The sequence below is a fragment of the Mesocricetus auratus genome, unplaced genomic scaffold, assembly GCF_017639785.1.
Source record: "Mesocricetus auratus isolate SY011 unplaced genomic scaffold, BCM_Maur_2.0 Super-Scaffold_100676, whole genome shotgun sequence".
NCBI lineage: Eukaryota > Metazoa > Chordata > Mammalia > Rodentia > Cricetidae > Mesocricetus > Mesocricetus auratus.
In genome coordinates, this window is record NW_024429266.1 from 61,948,120 (window position 1) to 61,972,923 (window position 24,804).

General features: G+C 45.4%; 1 long non-coding RNA gene across 1 annotated transcript; it reads right to left on the reverse strand.

The window, feature by feature from the left end:
- Nucleotides 1-14,020: 14,020 nt before the first annotated feature.
- LOC110342756 lies at nt 14,021-23,433 on the reverse strand. Its single transcript, XR_002384923.1, has 2 exons — nt 23,311-23,433; nt 14,021-15,760 (listed from the first exon to the last, which is right to left on the reverse strand). It is a non-coding gene; the product is annotated as an uncharacterized LOC110342756 (long non-coding RNA).
- Between the last annotated feature and the right edge of the window lie 1,371 nt (nt 23,434-24,804).

A 24,804-nucleotide genomic window follows, 5' to 3' on the forward strand; every position in this document is an offset into this window, starting at 1 on the left:
CGGTAAACTCCAACTGACAGCAGATGTTAGCGCCATCTTCAAATGGCGATAGCGATAGCGAGGGGCGGCTCCTCACATAGTTAGACATGGAGACTGGTCCCCAGGCACACATGTGGTACCCATACAGACATGTAAGCAAACCAGTAATACACATAGGGTAAAAGAAACATAATTAAAAAAATATAAAGTGCCAATCCCCAGATTCAAGAATAAACACAAATTCCAGGAAATATTAAAAAGAAAAGAATGGGGAAATAACTTGGAAGCAGGTGAGCAGGGATGACTTGCCTCCAAAGGAATGACAATGTCCTGATGCCTCATCTCTCCTAGGAAACATGGAAGTCAGAAAGCCACATCTTCAATGTGGGGGAGGCACACTGCTCCCAATTAGTCCAGTACTTAGTGGACAAGCCTTCGGGTGTCGTAAGGGCAGAATCAAGGGCTGCTGTCTCCTGGCATCCTAAGTTGTGGGCATCCCTGTGGGTGCTAAGGAGGCCCTAAAGAACTGAACAGAGACACAGGCCAAACACTGCAGGTCTCATATTATGGACTGACAGGCCACTGGGTTTTTAAAATATCCTGTATAATTGTCACCAATCTTTGCTTATTCTTGAGGCTTGTTATTGCTTGCCAATAAATAGTTCTCACAGTATCCTGTAGTCCCTTGACCCACTAGACAGTTACCAAGTGACATGTGTCAGTGTCATTCAGAGGGAAGTGGAGAGGGAGGGAGGGAGGGAGGGAGGGAGGATGGAGGGAGGAAGGGAGAATTTGGGTTACAATGATGACTAGTTTTAACCACCAACTTGAGACAATCTGAGATCACCTGGGACAAGAGTTTCAACAAGCAATTGTCTACAACGGGTTGGCCTATTGTCTGTGGCGGGTTGTCTTACTTGAGGTGGGCAAGCCTGCCCATTGTGGGTCCTGGGATGTAAAAATGGAGAGAACGTGAGCTGAGTACTTAGCCTGCATGTGCTCATTCTTCCTCTGTTCATTACTGAGGATATGATGAGTTCTCACCACTGTGACTTGCCCCCAGTGGTAGACTGTAACCTGGAGCTGTGAGCGAAAATAAACTTTGTCTCTTAAATTGAGTTCTGTCTCGGTATTTTATCACAGCAACACCCACTACCCTAGGACGGTCACAGAGATGATGGTAAGACTACACTCTCTTTACCCCCTAACAATAAACACGCATGTTACACCAATTGCTGGTGTAGACCTTGCTAAACAAATAGGAACTTTAAAGGGTTTTAAAAGATTTATTTATTTGTGTACGTGTATGAGCGTGCGCGCGCGCGTGTGTGTGTGTGTGTGTTTGTGTGTGTATGTGCTTGCCTGCTGAGGTCAAATTAGGGCATCGGGTCTCCCGAAGCTGGAGTTATAGAAGGCTTTGAACTGCTTTGTGTGGATACTGGGACCTGAGCTTGGGTATGCTGGAGTGCTCTTAACCAGTGGGTCATCTCTCCAGCCCTGGAACCTTAGGCAGAAACTGTGCAGGAAAGCCAGCTGTAATTGTGCTTTCCATCTGACCCAGACACCGTTTCGAAGGAATCTCACTGACTATCTTGGTGAGTCGGAATATTTTACTATAGTCATCTCGCTTCTTAATCTGATATGCCCCAAAGGATTTACTGTTTCTTTTCTGGATTTCCATGGTGTGTCCACCCTGTCGTGTCTGCACTTGGAAGGCTGAGGCAGGAAGATCCCTTGAGCCCAGGAGTTTGAGGCCAACATGATAAAATCTCATTTCAAAATAAATAGACGAAAATCAAACAAATAAAGAAATTGCGTGTCTGGAAAGGTCAGCTACGGGACTGAGAGTGTGGTAGAAATTTTGTGTGTTGAGTGTTTGCTTCGTTTGTGTCTGTAGGAGACTTTAATAAATGTCAAAGTCTGGTATTGCAGGCTTTGTTTCCTCCATCCCTCAGTCCCTGCCCACCCCCGACTGCTCTGTGTGAGTGCTTGCACAAACCCAGAGCTTGCAGATATGTGTCCTCTCTAGTCAGCTTGCTCTGCAGAATTCCCTGTCTCTGCCTAGAGGGCCAGAATTACAGGCATCCTGCCATGTCTAGTCAGCATTCATGTGAGTTCTGGGAATCTGAGCCGCCGTCCTCCTACTTGTGTGGCGAGCACTGAGCCATCCCTCTAACTCCTGGAAGTCATGTTCTCACAACAACACAGCAAAATGACTGTTGATTGGCACAGTAAAAAATCCCACAGTATAGAGGCTAAGATGCCAAGGTATGCCTCAATGGAAATCGGTGAATGAACCCACGATCTGTAACCTTACCCACAAAGGAAAATGGAATTTGTGCTCATTTTGCTGAGTGTTGCTCAGCAAGGTGGCTTGGGAAGTTTGAAATGGGAATGAGGTTCTGAGAGCAATGACTGGAGAACCAGAAAATGACTGTGACACAGACTAAAATGAAGCTGGGCTGGTGGCATTCATTTAAAATTCCAACATTTGGAAGGTTGAGGTAGGAGGATCGTTGACTTTGAGCTTACCTTGGCCTACAAACAGAACTGTCTTAAAACAAGCACAAACAGAACAAACTAAAAAAACACCATTGGAAACAGTAACAGGACACCTTGGGAAAATGTATCTATTATCTTAACTCTTATATGCCTAGCACTGCTTTGGCAGTCTGGTGAGGCCTGTATTCATTCATTCATTCATTCATTCATTCATTCATTCATTTAATTGCATTGTTCTGGGAGTTTTATTGAGCTAAGGCCTCATGCATGTGAGACACGCAGTCGACCACTGATCTGTATTCTAAGCCCTACAGATCACTTTAAATACACAAAACAGCAAATGTGGGGCTGTGGAATGGCACAATGGTTAAAGGTGCTTGTTGCCAAGCATGAAGACCTGAGTTTGATCTCAGGGACCCACATGGTGGAAGGAGAGGACTAACTCGCAACAGTTGTCCTGTGACTGTTCCATGTGTACCATGGCATGTGTGTGCTAGCATGGCCATGTGAATAAAAACGTGCCAAACTTTGAAAAGAAGGCAATTTGAGTTACAATGCCATACTTGTTATTAGTGTTGCACTTAAGGTTTCTCCATGGTCCAACAGTTACTGCCGAGTTTGAAGCGGTAGTGAGAGGGAGGAGCCTTGCTGCCCAGGGTGAGATGCAAACTTCCAGCAAGGACTGCCACAAGATGCAAAGCTCCCAAGAGAGAAGATTCTTTAGGGGATGCCTGGTGGAAAGAATCGAAGGTAGAAATGGATCAGCTAAGGCAGGGGCCTCAAAGCAGCGGCTCAGAATATCTGTCGCCAGAGGAATGCCGGAAGGGAGCTCAGTTCACTCCTTTGTCATCTCCTCACTGAGTACCTCTGCTGAAGCTACAGGCAGCCGACACTGAGTGGAGCCACCTGGACCAAGCAATTTACCTGCTCCCTACGCCTCCCCCCAGTTTCTGACCTATGTCCTTTCAACCCCCCACACCATCAGCTCCATAGACCCTCCCTGCTATACAGGAGTTCTGCCCTTGCCCCCTCTGTCTTCACTTCTGTGGTCTGTGAATTTTAACCTTCATATTTGAGAGACGAGAACCCAAAAGCTACTGACTTGAAACGGTTTTAGTTGCCATCTAATTCCCAGCACCCTAGCTCCCTGAGAAAGGCTCTGTCAATCTCAATACCCCCATTATCATATTAGTCCCTTATCACCACAGGATAACGAGGTAGACTGAGGGTCCAGTCTCTGCTAACTCACATGGCAGAGTGACTACCGAGGGCTGGCTGTAGGTGAAGTCATATGTCCACCTGTGATCATACACACACATGGTTCAGGTGGCTCCAAAGACCCACGATGAATATCGGCTTATAAGAGAATTGTGAGTGTGCTCGTGTACACACACACACACACACACACACACACACACACACACACACGGGAAACAGGTAGATGGTTCAGGTGATCTGCTTATAAGAGAAATAAGCGTGTATGTGCATGTGTGCATTGCAACACACACATGCACACACATGCATGCACACACCACACATACCACACACACACACACACACTCACACTCGGGCACACACCCAGGAAACAGGTAAGTTAAATATTTCCCCAAGGTGCATTAAGAGCCTTTATGCGGGAGCTTGGAAGGGCCCCGGGATCCCGCCCACCTCTTCAGATCCTGGCGGCACTTTGAACTTGTCACAGCATTTCCAGTCATCATCTAATTTGTTTTTCACCAGCACTCTGGGGGCGGCAGTACAGCTATTATTCTTTTGTTTCTTCTTCTAAAAACATATGTATTTAAAGGAGAAAGCCACAGAATTAGAGCACAAATTCAAAATGGAATGAGCTGCAAGACTTGGGAGAGCTATTTTATCGTCAGAAACTTTAATTAAATGGAATATTTCATATATCTTAAAAATCTTTGCTGCTAAATTTAGGGAAAGGAAGTCCTGAGTGCTTATTGAGAGAGAATGCATTTGTTAAGGTCAAAATTAAAAAGAAAAAAGCCTATACTTTAAAAATAATTCAAACACTATGGGGGCATTGAAAAAAGTACTTTACATTCCCACTCCAACAGCAATACATCTGATGAGGGTTTGGCCACATGGCTCAGAGGGTAAAAGAGCTTGCTGTCAAGCCTTCTTGTCTGAACTCGCTCCCTGGATAGAGAGAACTGCTCCTTCAAGTTGTTTCCTGGCCTTCACAACTCACACATGCAAGTGAAACAAATAAACAACACACATAATAAAAATGTTGTAAATGGGCTGGAGAGGTGGTTCAGTAGTTAAGAGTATAGCTCTTCCTGAGTGAGTTCAGTTTCCAGTACCAGCATTGGACAGCCCACAGCTGCCTGCAATATAGCTCCAGGAGACCCATTGCCCTCTTTTGGACTCTGTTGGCACTGCACACACATAGAAACACACACACACACACACACACACCTAAAAATACAGTCTTCAAATGTAACATGAATTAATAGATGACCCAGAGACTGATATTGGGGTTCAAACTTCAAACTGAAGGTCAGAAAGGCAAAGTAGACAGCCATTAATCCCTACCTATCTCAGGCTGAAAGGGCTGACCCACCAGCTCTCCTCAGCATGGCTGGAGACTGAATGCCTCCTACTCTATACTGAAGACCCTGCTTCTACCTTTTACACCTTCTAGTGCTGGGATTAAAGGTGTGTGATCTCAGGTGTGTGCCTGGCTTCTAGGGCTTGCGACTGACCTTGCTTTCTGATTCCTCAGGCAAGCTTTAATAAATCACAAAGAATATATCACTACATGAAAAGATTTTTTTAAAAGAAAAAGCAAAACTAAAATCAGGTGAGAGAAGGGTGTCTCATGTCTCCCCGTAGAGACATCGGCCATTGGGGGTGGTTAGTTTTAATTCAACTTGGTGCAATCAGAATCAGAGGGTCTCAACAGGGGATTGTCAAGGTGAGGCCGCCTGTGGCTTGTCTCTGGGGACTGTCTTGAGTATGTGAACTGTGGAGAGAAGACCTGCCCGTTGTGGTGGCACCAGCCCTGGACAGGACAGTCTGAATTATGTAAGAAACAGTGAGCCAGGCTCTAGCATGCAAGCATTAATGCAGTGTTGTCTGCTTTTAACCCTAATGTCTGGACTTCCCCCAAAATGATGGACGGTAACCTGAAACTGTAAAGTAGATAACCTTTTTCTTTTCTAAGCTGCTTTTGCCGGTGAATTTCATCAGGGGAGTGTGAGGCAGCTGGTCACATGGCGTCTGACGTCAGGAAGCAGAGAGAGATGGATGCTGGTGTTAGCTCACTTTTCCCTGTATTCAGTCTGGGATCCCAGACTATCTGACAATGTTGCACACATGCAGGGTGGCTTTCCCACCTCAGTTATTGGCATTTAGAAATTCCCTCACAGACATGTCCAGAGGTTGGTTTCCATGGTGACTCTAATCTCATCAAGTTGTCAAGGTTAACCTTTGCACCAGGTAAAAGGAACTTTTCAAATGTATTGTAATTAAGAAAGATCAACTGTATCTGGGTGTGTATGTCTGAATCTCCACAAGTGTGGGGCCTAGAAGAGGGGATCAGATTCCCTGGAGTTGGAGTTACAGGTGGTTGTAAAATGCTTGATGTGGGTGTGGGAACAGAACTTGGGGCTTCTGGAAAAGCCCAAGTACTTTTAACTGCTGAGGCATCTCTCCAGCTCCTGTAACTGTCGTCATATGGGACCACTCCTGTTTACGGTGTTGGCATACGCGTGCTTTAGTGTCTCCGCATCATGGGCTCCATAGAGATGTCAGCAGTCATTATTCCCAGGCCTGAGCACTTTCGTTTAGCCGCAGTTTTGAGATCCCTTGTGCTGTTGCACATGTCAGATTCACACTCTTATTCTTTCCTGCTGACTAGTGTTCTGTCCCACATGTACGCTATGATCTGATTGTCCCTTTTCTTTTCGGTGGAGAGCTTTTTCAGTTCTGAAAAGTGCTTACAAAGCCGTTTGCATGTATTCGTTTTTATGTATCTTAGGTAATTAGCTTGGAGTAGGATTGCTGGGCCATAGAGAGAGCACATGCTTACATGTTTTAAGGAAGTACTTAACAGTTTTTCCAAAGTGATCTTACCAGCTGGTGCTCCAGAGGACCCCAGTGGCTCTCCATGCTGTGGTGGTAGGTGCTGACAGTCTCTGTATCTTAGGACATTGTGGTAGTGATAACAAGATCTCTGTTGTGTTCATCTGTACTCCAGCGGTTCATTTCTTTTACGATTTCATCTTCATTTTAATTATGTGTATGTATGTGTGTGTCTGTGAGTAGTTATCTGCACACATGGTTGCAGATGGCCACAGAAGGCAGAGGAGGACATCAGATCCCCTGGGGCTGGAGTTTCATGGGTGCTGAGATGCAAACGCAGGTCTTCTGGGAGAGCATCAAGTGCTTTTAACCTCAGAGCCAACTTTCTAGTCCCTATGACTCATTTTAGGCACTATTTTATGGGCTTTTAAGGAATTTGGATATTTTCAATGCAAAATGACTTCTGAAATCTTTTGTTTATTATTTTAGATCAGTAATTTGGCTTTACTGATTTCTAATTCTTTTCCTAATTACATATTTTACTCTTAAATTTACAGAGTGTGTGTGTATGTGTGCATGTGCGTGTGCATGCGTGTGTGTGCACGTGTGTGTGTGTGTGTGTGTGTGTGTGTGTGTACATGGCAGGGCATGTGTGTGGAAGAAGAGAACAACTTGCAGGTATCAGCTCTCCTTTTCTACCATGAGGGTCCCAGGGATCGAACTCAGGTTGTCAGCCTTGGCAGCGAGTACCTTTACCTGCTGAGATACCTCACTGGCCCTGATTTCTAAGTTTTCTAGTTCTTTGCATATTTTGGACACAAGTTTTATGTATATATATACTAGATATTATCCCCTAGCTTACAGCCTATCCTTTAACAGCCTTAAAAATGTCTCTGATTGCATGGACAGAAGTTTTTTATTTATCATTTAACTTGGCATGCATATGTGTTTGCACTGTATGAGTATATGTGAGTGTGTGTTTGTGTGTGCATACCACCACAAGAGTGTGGAGGACAAACTTGGTTATCAGTTGTGGCTTTCCACTTTGTTCCACATGGGTTCTTTCTGGAAGATTCTAGAGATTCTCCTGTCTCCCTGTCTCATCTCCTCATAGAGTGCCCATCCCCATGGATTAGATGCTTGAACTCTTGTGTCAAGAGGGGACTTGAACTAGGGTTGTCAGCTTCCCTGGCAAGTGTTTCTACCCACTGAACCATCTTTCCAGTTCAAGGTTTTCATTTCTCATCAAATTCAAGTCATTAATTTTTTTCCATATGTGTCTGCACATGTTCATGTATGTGCATACTATGTGTGTATGGATGTGCATGCATATGTATTCAAGAGCATATGAAGGCTGGAAACCAGGGTTCTATGTCACCCTTAAGTATTCTATTTTTATTTTTGGAGCCAGGATCTCTCTTTGAGCCTGGAACATTCCAATTCCTCTGGACTGGCTAACCATCAAGCCTAGGATCTCCGTGTCTCCACCTTTCAGTACTGAGATTGTAAGTACATAATGACCCATGGAGTTTTTCCTACTTGGGTCCTAGGGGTTCAGACTCAAGTTCTTATGCTTGCATGGCCAGCACTTTTTTTAAAATTTAAATTAGAAACAAGCTCGCTTCACATGTCAATCCCAGCTCCCTCTCCCTCCCCTCCTCCCCCGCTCCCCACCAACCCCCCCACCCAATCCCCACTCAGCTCCCCAGGGAGGGTGAGGCCCTTCATGGGGGATCTCCAAAGTCTGTCATTTTGTTCAGGACAGGGCCTACGCCCTCTCCCGTGAGTTCAGGCTGAGAGAGCATCCCTCAATGTGGGATGAACACCCAAAGTCCATTTGTATGCCAGGGATAAATACTGATCTACTACCCAAGGCCTCATAGATTGCCTAGGTCTCCTCACTGACACCCACATTCAGGGAGTCTGGATCAGTCCCTCGCTGGCCTCTCAGCCATTAGTCTGGAGTTCAAGAGCTTCCCCTTGTTCAGGTCAGCTGTCTCTGTGGGTTTCACCAGCCCAGTCTTGACCTCTTTGCTCATCATTCCTCCTTCCCTCTCTGCCATCGGGTTCCAGGAGTTCAGTTCAGTATTTAACTGTGGGTATCTGCCTCTGCTTCCATCAGTCACTGGATGAAAGTTCAAGGATGGCCCATAAGGTAGTCGTCAAGTTCATTATCAGGGAAGGGCATTTAAGGTAGTCTCTCCACTATTGCTTAGATTGTGAGTTGGTGTCATCCATGTAGATCTCTGGAAATCTCACTAGTGCCAGGTCTCTCCTCGAACCTATAATGACTCCCTCTATTATGGTATTTCTCATCCTGCTCTCCTCTATTCTTCCCCCAACTCAACCTTCCTGCTCCCCCATGTCCTCCTCTCCCCTCCTCTTCTCCCCCTCTCTTTTTCCCCAGCTCCCTCTCCTCTCCCCGTGCTCCCAATCCACTCAGGAGATCTTGCCCTATTCCCCTTCTCTGGGGTGCCATGCATATCTCTCTCAGGATCCTCCCTGTTTCCCAGACCTTCTAGCAGTGGGATTGTAGACTGACACTCCCCTGATTCATGTCTAAAATCCATATATGAGTGAGTACATACCATGTTGTCTTTTTGTGACTAGGTTACCTTACTCAGGATGGTTTCTTCTAGTGCCATCCATTTGACATGGCAAGCACTTTATCTACTGAGCCATTTCTCCAGACCCTAATCCCTAATTTATCAATAAAAACAATTCCAGTTTTCACATTTATATGCTGAAATGGTAGTCTCTCTTGTTCTTCATAAACCATTTCCTATCTAGAAGTTTGTGCCTTGGAGAGTATCTTTCCCCTCCCCCTAATCCTTTTCCAGTGGCAGTCTGTGTGTCTCTCACTTTTTCTTGTTTTGTGACAAGGTCTCATGTAGTTGGCTTTGAATTTACAGTGGAGAAGAAGATGATCTTGAACTTCTGATTCTCCTGCCTTCTCCTCCCCAGTGCTGAGAGTCAAGGAATTCACCCTCCCAGTTTAGGCATTGGGGGGACATACCGGGCTTCCCACATTCCAGGCAAGCACTCTGCCAGCTGAGTCCCAGCGCCAGTCCACTCTCCACCTCGGGACATGTGGCTCTCCACTTGTCTCCACTGTACCCAACTCTACAGATCCCAGTGTCCTAGAGTCTCACTGCTCCATCGCCTGGACTGCCATTACTCGGTTCAGTTATTGCCTGGACTCTTGTCTTTCTTCCCCCAGCTTCTACCCACATTCCATCTCTCTATACCACATCTCTCCACATTCTCTTCTTAGCTACTTCAACAGTGCTCCCTAAGGATAGTTTCTGGGTGCTCAGATACAAATCATCAGCCACAAGTTTTAATATTCCCTATGGCTCCCTTCATTTCCTTGGAATAAAGTGAAAAATCCTTCTCTAGGTTCCTCATAGCTCACCCAAGCCCATCCTTCCAGTCACATGCCAATCAGTGTTCATCAATGCCTGGGGCTGCTGCAGAGCTTGCCATGGGGTATTACTAGTCCCGTCGCATTTACATGTGACAAGGACCTCAGATGGTGCAGTGTGGCCAGACAACTGGAGTCCTGCAGGCAGGAGCTCAGCTGTCCCCCAGCAGACCTGCTAGGCTTTGAGCCCTGAGCAGAACTTAAACTCATTTGCCATCAAAGAACCGATTCCCGTTTTCCTCATCCTGGCTCATATACGTCAAAGAACCTACTCCCATCCACCCCATCCCGGCTCCTGTGTCTTCCTCAGCATGCCCACTGCCAGAACTCCTCTTCCTACTCTTCGAGGTCCCAGCACAAACAAATCCTAGCTGTTTCAGTGTTTTAGTTTATACTTCTGTTTTACATTTGCTTTTATCTATTTGTGTGTGTCTGTGTGTCTCTGTTTATGTGTGTGTTTGAAGCTCAAGAAAGGGAAGAGGTTGAAGTAAGGAGGCAGTTGCTTCCTTTCTGGCCTGTGAGTGAGGGCAGGAAGGCCCAGGACTCAGCCAAGTGAGAAGGGCTTGGGTGCCTGTAAGAGCTGTCAGCAGAGGCAGTGACAGAGGCACAGCTCCATGTTGTCACCTGAGGTAGCCGGAAGAGCTCCATTAAACTGGATCTTTGGCTTAGTTAGATTCAGACATGCATTACTAGACAGGATGAATCAGAGTTGGGATTTATTAAAAGGCATTTTTAAAAACGTAAGCTAAGCACCGGGGTTAGGGGAAGGAGGAGCTACAAAGCAAAGGAAGCATGATCGTTGGCATCTCAGAGAAGAGCCACAGCCTATCATGTTTACGCACACGGGTTTGCTGATTTCTCAATTTAATATATGCAGGTGTGTGTACGTGTGCACACATGTGTGTGCATGCATGCACCGTTACATACATATGGGTGTCACAGGAGTATTTGAAGGAGTTGGTCTTCTTCTTCCACCATGTGGGTCACAGGCATTGAGCCCATGTCGTCAGGCTTGCTTCATGAGATGTGTCTTTATCTGCAGAGCCATCTCCCTGGCCCTCATTGCTATTTTAGCCTTCTTCTTTATGTAAGAGGAATAGTATTTCTACGTCAGCAAGGAACTCCCTTTGTTCTGTGGGTTGCTGTTGGAACTCTTCCCCCAGCCCCTCCTGCCATGGTGGCTATTGCTATTAAATAACCTGATCACCACAAATATGCCCAGTGCCCTTCTACACCAAACCAGCTCTTGCAGCCACCCCCTTACTCAATAATGTGGGGGATGCACAGGCTATGCCACCTGCATGGAGGCCAGAAGACAACCTTGGGTTTGGTTCTCACCTTTCCCCCTTGCTTCAGTGTTCACTGCTGCATACACCAGGCTAGCTGGTCTCTTGGCTTTCATGGGTTCTCCTGTCTCCACCTTCCTTCTCCTCCTAGGTGCTCTGGGGTTACAGATGCTGTCTTGGCCAGCGCTGCATGGGTTACCCATTTGCATGGATGCTCTTTCCCCACAGGTCGACTACAGGCTTGTGACCAGGAGCGGTTTTGCTTGGAGTCTGCATGTAGCCTGCATCTGTAGAGTCATGATCCTATTAGAACTGCTGCTTTGCATATAGTTAGGGAGTCACACGAAGACTTAGCTGGGGTCTGAATGAACAGGACTTTCTCTTTCTGAAGCTCTTTTAGTTTCTAAAAACAAGGATAATTCACGATTAACCTTGTCAGTTTGATTTCATGGAAATTACACTTAGAAAGTGCCTTGCATTTTATATGTACCAAAACGTGTGTCGACATGAATAATATTGAATTCTCTGTCCTTTTTTTTGTGGATTGAAGGAAACATGAGTATTTCCATGCTTTGTCTCTGTAATTCCAGAAAAGAAAGAAAAACAAATACAGAGACCCACTTGCTATAGTGTTTGCTGCCAGGAATTAGTTTCAGTAATTTGATTCAAAGATATTTATGACCTACTTTTTGAGTCACTACAGCTCTGATTGGGCTATTTCTTCCCATCAATTACTGGGAAACCAATGTCCAGGCAGAGAAGGAGTCTGGCAATTTCAGGAGCCTTTTCAAGTAGATGGCAGTACCTACTAGCCAATCACGAAGGTCTGTTTTCCTAGGGCTGCACACGGGGCCAGGGGAAGGCTTTCCAGCGCTGGTTGTGGTTGATCTGTCTCAGAAGCTCCCAGCAGTAATGAGATCTCGTCTGGCCTACGGCACAGGCTCCACTTCTCCCCAGAACGCTTTCCTTTCATTAAGAACGGAGTCATTTCAGTGCGGACAGGCTCATGCCAGGAGGAAAAGAAGAGTTTCCAACAGTGCTTGTTTACAAGTCCTTTCTAACCCAAATGGTACAAAGAGGACCATGCAGCAGACACCTGTGAGGTCAAGCCCTTGAAACAGATAGGTGTTTCTCATGAAACCATTTATAGAACTAAGTGGTAGGGGAAACCTGCTAGGCCAGTAAAGCTGAAAGATAGATGAGGAGTATTGGACTCTCTCGTTGTGTATGGTTTCCTTTAAGTTGAAGTATTCCCTCCTAGAGGGAGGAGAGAGGCTATGGTCTCTAAGGAAATTAAAGAAACTGACTAAGCTTGGAAGTTCATATGATTTACAAGCCCCACTAAGATCATACAATTCATAAGGCTCAGGAAATTCATGCAATTTACAAGGCTTGGGAAGGTAGAAACTTAGGAGATTCAGGAGGCCCTTCCCTAAGGTTGGAAGAGTAAACAGTTACTGGGGAGGGGAGACTCTTGTGTGGAGCTTCCTGCAAGTTGGGCAAAGAGCTTCATGGATACAGCTTTGTAAGCTGTCACCCACACTTGTGTCACCAGGGTCTTCAATCCCAGACGAGCCCCCAAAGTGTTAAGGGGGTCTCTTGGTTGAGAGGTAGTTGTGGAGGGGCACCACTGAGTTCCTTCTGTGGGCAGGACAAGAGGTATATGCCCTGGAAAGAGGGTCCTCATAGAAAAAGTGAGGTATTATAGGTGAAGAGGGGCCACTGGTGCAAGGAGAGGGGGAGCAGGGCCACAGGGAGAGCAAAGAAACGAGGGAGGAGGCCTGCTGACATGGGGAACGCTGGAGGGGACACCAATGGAGAGAGAGAAAAGAACACAGGCAACAAACTTTATGCAAACACACACTTCCCATTGGTAGTAGTATGGGAGGGGTCCCAGAAGTGAGAGTCTCCAGGAGGGGGCATCGGGCCCCTGGAATCCCCTCCTTGAAGATTCTCTTTTCTCTTATTGGTCCTACTCCCCAGCCTTTAGCAAGTTGTAATGGTTGCAAGTCCTATGGATGGGTCAGCAACAACCCTCTCCCCAGAGTGGGATGGGGGAATGAAAGAGCATGCCTTCCTAAAGGGACCAGTCCATATTTTCCAGATCAGGCCAGCTCTGCTGACCCCCTCTGCCTGGGTGGGCTTTTTGGTGGTGAAGCTGCATTTGAGTAACTCATGAGCCTTTGAGTAACCACAATAAATTCACTGGTTCACCATGCTAGACTTGACTTGGGTGGAATCTCTCTCTCTCACTGTCTCCTCTCTGTCTCTCTCTCAGGCCTGTTGTGCTACCCTTTGTTGTAGGATGGTGTATTTGCTACTCTGCCTGGGGTGGTGTTGTTGTACCCTACCTGGGGTGAGCAGATGTCTGCTCCCTAGGAAAAGTCCCAGGATACTTTCTACCTACCCTTCTGTCCTAGAGGCTTCTTGTAGAGGTGACCTCATTTGGGCTGGGTCTAGGGAAGGCGAGTGAGGTGAGTTATGCGAGTGGAAGATTTTTTTTCTTCAGTTAAAAATTTTAAATTTTGCTCTTCATGGATTTTTTCATGAGCTTTTAATTTCACTGTAAAAACATTGCTCTGTTGGTATAAATAGTGTTCCTCTTGCATTCATATCCATCTAAAATCTCAGAACCTGAGTTTTTGGGTTTTTTTTTTTTTTGGATTTGGTTTTTTGCAGATGTGATTGTTGCCAGAGTTGTTAGGGTCCAAGCCAGGGCCCTGGCAACCCTGACAATCTAGGCTCATCCACCCATCCAAGCTAAACAGATAAGCATTTGTGAAAAGTCGAGAAAGGAGGTTTATTCAATATGACTATATTGGAAAGAGGAACAAATAAAGAAGTCAGTGACACTCTAAGTTCATCTTCAGGATCCTGACGTGTGGTTTAGGGTTAGTGAGCAGAAGTCATGCATAAGTAAGAAGTTCCCGCTAACGTGTGCCCCTGTCCCGCATTAGCCCATCAGTTTCTTTGAGGGTCTCAGGTGTCCGGTCACGGAGCCTTTTCCCGAGGAGTCCTCATTCTCAATCCACAGGGGTTGCTTTGTTGTCACCGTGCGGTGTGAGGGCAGCATTGATACTGGACAGAAAGAGTCAGCATAATCCGAACTTCAGGCAAGGCAGCGCTATTAGCAGCAGTCTGGTAGACCATCAGTCCATCATCAGTGCAAGAATCCCATAGCAGAGTCAGGGGTCAGCTGAAGGCCTCAGGGCAGAGTCAGTGACCTTCCTAACAGCTGGCAGCTGCTGTTAACAGCAGCTAGGCCTTGGGCTGATTTGGGGGCCTTGGGTTGGCTTAGGGGCACTGAAGATGTCTGTATTAGTTCCTTTCTCATGGCTGTGACCAAATACTTGACAAAAGCAATTAAAGCAGCGTCTATTGTGACTCAGTTCATCCCAGCAGAAAAGGCATGGTGGCAGGGTCTGTGACTACCGGCCGCATTTACCCACAGTCAGGAAGCAGAGAGAAAGGGATGCAGGCGCGGAGCTCACTGTCACATCGTTTATTCAGTCCGGCATTCCAGTCCGTGAGATGGTGCCACCCACATTCATCGTAGATCTTCCCGCTCCAGGTATTGCAATCTGGAAAGCCCCTCACACACATGCTCAGATGCTTTTATCCAGTATGATTAGGAATTCCATCCAACTGACAAGAGCAACCATCACAATGCTGCTTGAAGGATATCACCATATTCTCCTGATGGCAGGGAAACGTTTGCTTATTTGTTTGTTTATTTCAAGACAGAGTTTCTCTGTGTACTCTTGGCTGTCCTGGAACTCACTCTGTAGACCAGGGTGGCCTGGAACTCAGAGATCCACCTGCCTCTGCCTCTAGAATGCTGGGATTAAAGGCATGCTCCATCACCCCCTGACTAACCAGGGAGACTTTTGCAGTGGAATGGAAATTGTGATTAGGAGATGGAAGGCTCTAGTATCAGTGTAACTTTATTTGAACCACTGATTGAAAAATCTGACTGTATCCAAGCTGTAAGAGCACCCGATTCTATTTCCTCATTTAGCAAGTACTTACTGGCTATCTACAACGTCAGACACTGCGCTGAGTGATGCGTTAAAATATGTGGAGTGCGAATTCAATACAATCCAACACCTCTTTATGATAAAAACTCTGTTCATTTCATGCACAGAAGGAATAAAACTCAGTACAGCAATGGCTGCTTATCACAAATCCACAGCAAACGCCGTGCAGCATCGGAAGAGCTGACAGCGCTCTCTCTAAGACCTGGATGGAGCGAGACAACGCTGTCAGCGTCTGCTTATACCTCTTGTTACTGATGACTGAGACTCTTAGCTCATAAGGCAAGAAGAGGAAGCTGAGGGCATGGGAACAGAAAGGGAACAGGCAGAAGAGGAGGCTCAGCGGTGGAGAGTGCTTGCTCTTCTTCCGGAGGACTGGAGTCCGGTTCCTCCTACCCACAGTTGGTGGCTCGTAGACATCTGTAACTCCAGCTCCAGGGGATTTGCAGCCTTTCCCTCACCTCCATGGGTAACCGTCCATATTCCTACACACAAACAACATCATTTTAAAAAGTAAAAATAAATCTTCAAAAATAAGAAGGAAGGGAGTCCTGTTTGTAGATGGTGTGACCATATAAACATTTGACCCTTGAACAATGGGGGTGAACTATATAGATCTACTGATAAGAAAATTTTCCTTCTGAGTATTGCAACAACTTGAAATGATTCACAGGTAAACTATATAGCCTATAAGCTGTAAAAGTTAAGTATGCCATGAGTGCAAAAATACACGTACTACCATTAACTATACATCGGTGTATTATAAAAAGTTAAAATTTGATTGGAGGTATGGCTCCATGGATAATACCCATGAGGACCTGAGCTCTTCATAACCCATGTAAAAATAAATCCAGCCTGTGGCATATGTCTATTACCCTAGTGCTGGGAAGGTGAGACAGGAGGTCCCCTGGGACTTGCTGGATAGCTAGTTTAGCTAGTTTAGTGAGCTCTAGGTACAGTGAGAGCTACTTCCTTAATAAAAGGTGAAAGACCAACTTAGGGAAAAACCTTGCACTGACTTGTGTCTCCCACACCCGTGCACACACATATGTGCATACAAGAACACAAACATATGCACACACTTATCAAAACTTGCTGGTGGGCATGGTGATTCCTGCCTCCAAACCAGCACTTGGGTGGCAGAGGCAGAAAAATCTCAAGGTTAAGGCCACCCTGGTCTACATAGTTAGTTTCAGGCTAGCCAAAGGCTACATGATAAACACTGTCTCAAAAAAAAGTATTAAAAATGCACTTAAACATACATCATATAGCTGGGTGGTGGTGGCACACACCTTTAATCCCAGCCCTCGGGAGGCAGAGGCAGGTGGATCTCTGTGAGTTCGAGGCCAGGCTGGACCGACAGCCTCCAAAACAATACAGAGAAACCCTGTCTCATAAAACCAAAGGAAAAAAAATACATCATACTTGGTGCCCTTCACAGTGAAGAGGAGCATGCACATAAACAAAGATACAGCATCCAATCATATCTGCATAAACTTAATTACAGTAACGCTGTATTACTGCAATACTTTTATAGCCACCCCTGCTGCTACTTTGGTGAGCTTGTGTTGTGATTACCTACTTAAAAGTCTGCATGCATGTCACTGATCTTACCGCATGAACAGTTTTTCTCTCCACTAAATTGTGCATCCCAGTAAAAGACAATTCCTTATAGTCCTTGCCTATTTTTCAGCACCAGACAATACACAACATATGTGCTCATTGGCTGTTTCTGCTGAGATAAGGCTTCTGGCCAACTGCAAGCTATTAGTAGTTATGCTAGGGGGAAGCCAAACGTTATACTCAGTTTTGTGTATGTGGAGATTAGCATCCCCATCTCCCTTGTTGTTTAAGGATTTAACTATACAGAATCTAAAGACTTCACCAAAAGACCATTAGAAATCATAAACCTACCCAACAGAGGTACAAGACATAAAACTCAGCAGCATTTTTATATACAAATAATGAACTCACTGAGAAAGAAGTCATAAATAACTCCACTCACAATAGCTACCAGAAATACCGAGGAATAAATTTACTCAAGGAAGTGGATGTTCTCTACAGTGAAAATTACATGAGTTAAATCGAAAAGATGCGAAGAAAGAAAGACTTTTCACAGATCGGGAGAAGTAATATTAATATTGTTTAAATATCCATGTTATCTAAAGCAAGCCACAAACTCAATGCTTGTTCCCACCAACATACCAACAGCACTCCTTGTAGAAACAGGAAAAATAATCCTAAAAACCATATGGAAACAGGAAAGACCACAAATAGCTACAAAATGCTGAGAAAGAAGAGAAATTATGACCTAGTCTCAAGTCATAATATGGTAACAGAAACAGCATGGCGTGAGTGTAAAAACCAACAGATCATAAAAGTAAATCCATGTATCTGAGGCCATTTGAATTTCAACAGTGGTTCTCAGAATATGCCTGGAGTGAAGGCCAGTTATCTTAGTTCATTTCCTGTGCTATGATAAGATACCTTGATAAAAGCAACTGAAGGGAGCAAAGGCTGTGCTGACTCACAGTTCCAGGTGACAGTTCATCATTGTGGGGAAGTCAGGGTACAGGAACTTGATACAGCAAGCCATATCACATCCACTGTCAAGAGCAGAGAGAAGTGAATGAATGATGAATGGATGAATGAATGCATGCTAGTACTCAGCTCCCTCTCTCCTTTCCACTTACTCCAGGTTTCCAGCCCATGAAATGGTGCTGCCCACATTCAGTGTGTGTCTTCTTATGTCAATTAACCCCACTGGGAAAATCACTCACAGGTATGGCCAGAGGCCAGTCTAGTCTGGATAATTTCTTATAGCCATCTCTTTCCATGCTCTACATTGCGTCCAAATGACAAAGCTAATCATCACTGTCAGTATCTTTAGTAAGGGATGCCAGGGAAATTGGTTATCCATGCATAGATCAACAACCCCATGTCCCATGTAACTTGATTGTCAACTTGACCCAGCCTAGATTCATCTGAGAGGAGAAGCTCCAGTTGAGGAATTGCCATTGAATTGTTCTGTGTGCATGTCTGTGGGGGATTGTCTTGATTATTAATTGGTGCCGGAGGGCTTAGCCCATTACAGGCAGTACCATTCCCCAGCCAGGTGGCCCTGGGATCCATAAAATACTTGATGACTATGAATTAGCCAGAGAGCCACCCATCAAGCAACATTCTTCCATGGTTCCTGTTGTGTTTGAGTAGTTCCCTGGAGGTGATGATCCTGGAGCAGCAAGCACACACCTTGCCTTCAAGTCTTGGCTTAAGTGCCTGTCCTGACTGCTGGCAATAGTGGACTGTGACCTGCAAGTGTTAGAAGAAATGAACACTTTCTAAGTAGTTTTTGGTCATGTTTTATCACATCAACACAAAGGAAGCTGGGACATTCTGTTTCTCACCATGCATTTCTCACTTCTGACTATACTAAGAAAAAGAAACTCAAAACAGATAAAAGACATGAATGTGGAACCTAAAACCACAAAACTACTAGAAGAAAACTATGGAAAATCTTAAGACAATGGTATAAGGAATGGTATTTTTTATAACTTCAAAAGTACAGATAACAAAACAAAAATTGGAACAGAAGTGATTCATGGGCTTATGTCAAACTAAGAAGTCTCTGCACAGTGGAGATAAACTCCAAAACAGAAGAAAGTGTTTTCAAGCTATTCGTCTGGCAAATTGTCAAAAGAGAAACACAAATGGCCAAAAATATGCAGAAAATGTATGACATCACTAGCGATCATGGAAATGCAACTTGAAATCATCCTGGTGAGAATAACTTTTATCAAAAGAAAAAAATGTAGTCAGTGTAATAGCAGTGTGTGGGGGGGTCTCCTCAGAACTAAAACCAGGTCTACTCATGGGCCTTCTACTCCACTTCTGGATTTATTTGCAAAGGAAGTGAAATCTGTACACCAGACAGCAACTCCATGCCCATGCGTACTTTTGATTTGCAATAGCTCAAAGATATGGAGTCAATCTAGGTGTCCATCAGTGTTTAAAAGTGTCAGAAATGATTCATATACACAACAGAATATTATTTAGTCATAAAAAGAAAGTCATTTGTGGAATATTATGCATTACAACATTTAATATTTTTAAACATTAACATTGCATATTAATTAATATTACTATGAAATAGTAAATATCAATATTTTCTTTTCAATAAATTGTGTATCACAGTAAAAAGTAATTTCTTATAGGATTGTCTTTTGTCATTTATATTTGGGGTTTATGTGTTCCTAAATAAATTTTAGGGGGAAAAGCGAGGGGGAGAAGAGAAAAGGAGAGGAGTACATGGGGGAGCAGGAAGGTTGGGTTGGGGGAAGAACAGAGGAGAGATGATACCATAATAGAGGGAGCCATTGTAGGTTTGAGGAGAGATCTGGCAGTAGTGAGATTTCCAGAGATCTACAAGGATGACACCAACCAGCAATCTAAGCAATCGTGGAGAGGCCACCTTAAATGCCCTTCCCCGATAATGAGATTGATGACTACCTTGCATGGCATCCTAGAGACTTCATCCATCATCTGATGGAAGCAGAGGCAGACACCCACAGCTAAACACTGAACTGAACTCCTGGAAACCAGCTGCAGAGAGGGAGGAGTGATAAGCAAAGGGGTCAAGACTGGACTGGTGAAACCCACAGAAATAGCTGACCTGAACAAGAGGGAGCTCATGGATCCCAGACTGATGGCTGAGAGGCCAGCGTGGGACTGATCCAGACCCTGAAGGTGGTTGTCAATGAAGAGGCCTCGGCGTTCTTTGGGGCCTCGGGTACTAGATCAGTGTTTATCCCTGGCATCCAAATGGACTTTGGGAGCCCATTCCACATGGAGGGATGCAGATATGGAAATAGACAGGGAGGAATTCAGGATAATCTACTTCCTTAAGCTAGGCTTGACATTCTAAAATTTCCATCACTCTCCCATGTGACACCAGTTAAGGACCAAACTTTCAGTATATGAGCTTTGGAGACGTTTCAGAGCCCAAGCCATAGTAATGTTGTGGATAAGGAGAGAGGGTTTGAAGTCTCCAGAGAAACAAGATGAAAATGCTAATTGCCTCAATGTGTTTGGCACCCACTCCCACTGTAGACATGTATGAAATACCATAAGAATAAATGTGGATTCTGCAATTATTAATCTTATCCAGAATCACTGAAACACACTTCTGGATGTGTCCGTGAGTGTTGTCAGGAAGATATAACTGAGTGGGGAAGACTCAAATGAACTGTGGGTGGCATTATTTCATAGAAGAGTCCCAGGCTGAATGAAAAGGAGAGAGTGGGCTGAGCACCAGTGTTCACCTCTCTCTGCTTCCTGCCTGTGGATGCAACGTGACCCACCTCCTCACTCTCTTGTGGCCATGCCTTCCCCACCATGATGGACTATACCCTTGGGCTATGAGCCAAAATTAACCCTCCCATACCTACGGTGCTGAGGTCAGACATTTTATTACAGCAGTGAGAGAAGTAGCCATTCTAGACTGTCTCTGGGGCTGTTATGAAGGATCCTTATCACCTCTTCTGTAATTAGCCAACACCCAAGCACCTGGGAATGTCCCTGGGGGATTTTCTTCATTGGATCATTTGGAGTGAGACCCACCCAAAATTTGGGCAACACCTTTTAGTGGTAGCCTACATAAAACAATCATGGAAGGTAGGAGCTTTTGCTTTTGGCCTGCTCACTCTCACTGTCTATGGCAAGTTCATCAACTCTGCTGCTGAGGCGTTCTTGGCTTGTATTAGAACCTACATTTTTTTGTGATTCTAATGTAGACTGAAAGAGAAGCAGAGACTTCCAGGCTCAAGGACTGAACAACTTACTGGATTCTAGCCTTTCTGTCAGGAGATAGCCATTGCTGTTCTGCTCCTCTAGAGAAGCCTGACCAATACAAAGAGCCTGTAGAATAGAAGAGGACATTAGAAGCCAGAAGTGGGTATCATAGAAAGATTGTAAAAAGCAGGAATAGTACCCACTTAGTCTCTGTGCCCTCAAAGGTCCCTTCACACCTCCTCTATCTCATCCATAGGAAAAGCAATGGGAGCTGGAGGTGCCTTTTTCAACTGCCCCATAGTCTCTGATTGCCAGTAGGTATGGGCACCTAAGTGTCCTGACAACCCCACCTCTCCCTTGGCAGAGGTTATGAGAAGGGAGGACAGGCCATGATGACATCAGAAAGACACCCAGAACCCCCAACCCCACACCAGGCTTCAGAAAGCAGAGTATCAACATAAATTCAAGAATATAAATTTTCTTAGGCATGATGGTGTAAGCCTTGGGACCCTGAGTTCAAGAGATCCTCAGAAAACATGGTAAAGATCTCCTCGCATTCAGAGAGCCGGCTGGGAAGGAGCCAGAAAGAAGGGGCAGGCCAAGAGTCGGCCGAGCCTGGCAATCACAGGTGATGCCATGGTGGAAGAAGAAAGAGAAAGAGGGATGTGCAGAGAGACTCTCTAGCATGGGACTTGCCAAGGTAGAGAAAGCTCAGCCCTCTGGACCTGGCTGTGCAGGAAGCCATTCCTTAGTGACACAGGTTAAAAAACTGGTAATTGCTGTAATGTGGTCAATTATTGCTTCCTATAATTGGATTGGAAACTGCTCCCTTGTGTGTGAAATCTACACGTCCGCACTTGCCTCAGGCCAGCTGGTTTGTGAAAGACAAGCATTAGCATGGTTGCTATGTGCTTGGAGAACTTCAGAGCAGGCATAGGGCAGGGATGGAGTGAGCTGCAGCCCAGTTCTCTGCCAGGTGTTTTGTAGGAACCCGGCATGCAAACCCATGAGGTGTGACGGGCAGCTAGCTGGTTCAGATGCCTTTTCCTGCTCTCTAGGGGTTGAGTGGCCATAAGGATGTAGCCTGTGTGTTCTGAAGAACCCGAAGACCCCAGAGAGTGGAGGTCAGAGGGCTCTGATGAGCCCCAAATAGACCTACATTTTTAAAATTCATGAACCAGATTTTTTTGAGAATGTCTTATACAACCACACTGTCTACATCATTTCTCCCCATCCACCTCTCCCCTCCAACTCCTCCAATGCCACCACTATCTCTCTATCAGATTCGTGTCCTCTTCTGTAAATACTATATATATATATATATATATGATACATTATATAGGTACATGTAGACGGTGCACAATCTGCTGAGACCAATTAGTGTTGCCCAGTATACACATGGGTTTAGGATGGACCACTTAGGTTTGAGTGACCTGTCTGGGGCCTCATCCATACAGAAAACTGACTCTCCTTCTCTTAGCATCCATTGACTGCCTGCAGCCCTTCAACTAAGGCTGGGGCCTTGTGTTTGTCCATTTCTGTTGATGTGTTGTCTGGTGTGGTTGTGTGCAAGCAGCCGTATTGTTGAGTGTACCTGGGAGCAGTGTTCCTGCTATGCTCCAGCAGTCGTCCTGGTTTTCCGGCTCTTTCAGTCTTTCTGTACCCTCCCCTGTGATATCCCCTGAGTGGCCTGAGTGCTTTGGTGTAGGGATTATGCTATGTATGTCCCATTTCAGGCTGGATGCTCCATGGTCATTTAGTCTCTGCATTTTGACTTGTCGTTTTCTGTAATGGCCTCCATCTGTGGCAAAAAGAAGCCTCTTAGATGATGAGTGAGAGCACTTATTGTGAAAGTTCATGGAGTATTAGCTATGAATTATGGGATCTACATAAACCCCCATGTGTCTCTCTCCCTCTCCGTGTGTGTGTGTGTGTGTGTGTGTGTGTGTGTGTGTGTGTGTGTGTGTGTGTTCGGCTGGAAGTCAACCTTGGCTTTCACTCTTCATACACCTTGTGTTTTGTGACAGGGTCTCTTGTTGACCTGGAGCTTTCCAAATAGGCTAGGCTGCCCAGCCAGTGAGCCTCAGGAGCCCTCCTGTCTTCACTCCCCCATCAGTGTTTGACATAATCCCTTGCTTCTTTTTATGTAGGTTCTGGGAGATTGTCTTAGTTAGGTTTTCTATTGCTGCAACGAAACCCCATGACCAAAAGGCAAGCTGGGGAGGAAAGGGTTTATTTGACTTACACATCTGGATCATAGTTCATCATTGGAAGAAGTCAAAACAGGAACCCAAGCAGGACTGGAATCTTGAGGCAGGCGCTGATGCAAGAGGCCATGGTGAGGGGCTGCTTACTGGCTTGCTTCCCTTGGTTCAGCTTGCTTTCTTATAGAACCCAGGATCACCAGCCCAGGGAGTGCACTACCCACCACGGGCTGGGGTTCTTCCTATTCATCACTAATTGAGAAAATGCCTTTCAGCTGGATCTCATGGGGGCATTTCCTCAGCTGGGTCTGCTCATTTTTAGAAAGGTAGACATTAAGGGAAGAAGTTGGTCTGCCCAATGTAGTAAGAGGGGAGAGAGGGTAGGGAGCTCCTGGGCAGCTCTAGGACTAGTATGCAGTAAGCAAGTTATGGAGGATACAAAATTTAGGGTATCACCCATTCTCTCTTTCATGCAAGTACAGGTTAAGTATTTCTACCAACCTGAGAATGAAGGCTCTTAAAGTTTTTTGAGGTGATCGATATGAATGCCTGACTCTGGTCCTTGATGACAGCAGAAGGCACCAATTCTGGGAGGGTACTTAGGATAATGGAGGCCTTTGTGGCAGCCTTTATTTCAAATCCTCCTTGTTCTTAGAAACCAAACTTATTTGGAGTGATGAGAAGTGAACCCAATTTAAATGAAAGCAGCTATGATAGTTAATATTTCTGATTAACAGCATGTAGAATCCCCATAGAGACAAGCCTCTGGGCCTGTCTGTTAGGGAGTTCCTAGAAACTGTGGGCCATACTCTTTCATCCATTGGGGCTAGACTCTGAATCAAAAGGAGAAAGGGAGCCAACACCAGCATTTGCCTCTCTCTGCTTCCTGGCCATGGATGCCAGTGACCAGCCATCTACTGGTCCAGCCGTCATGTCTTCCCACTGTTGTGGACTGTACTCTAGAACTGAGAAGAACTCTGACAGTTTTGTTTTGGGCAGGGTCTGTTGTTGTTTGCTGGTGAGTACTCTAGGCTGTCTGGCCTGAGATCTCCTGGGGATTCTCCTGTCTTTACATTCCATCTTGCCATAGGAACACTGGAATGACAGCATTACCGTCTCTCTCTCTCTCTCTCTCTCTCTCTCTCTCTCTCTCTCTCTCTCTCTCTCTCTCTCTCTCTCTCTCTCTCTCTCTCTCACACACACACACACACACACACACACCTGGTGGTTTCTGGGGACTGGAACTCAGGTGTTAATGCTTGTAAAGCAAGCACATTCTTTACCCACTGAATCACCTCCCCACCTCCCCGGCCTGGCTCATTGTTTGTTTGTTTGTTTTGGCTTTGTGAAAAGGGTTTGTTGTCAGAGTCCCTGTGTGGCTTATGTGGCTTATGTCTGACCTAAGTCTGGTCAGTGGCTCTTTTGTATGTCTCTGTAGGTTGACTCTGCAATAGCTATTGTGCATAGTGCTGTGGTAAACACAGATGTCCCAGGGTCTCTGCTGCGGGAGTCAACCTCCTTTCCTGGGACCAGCT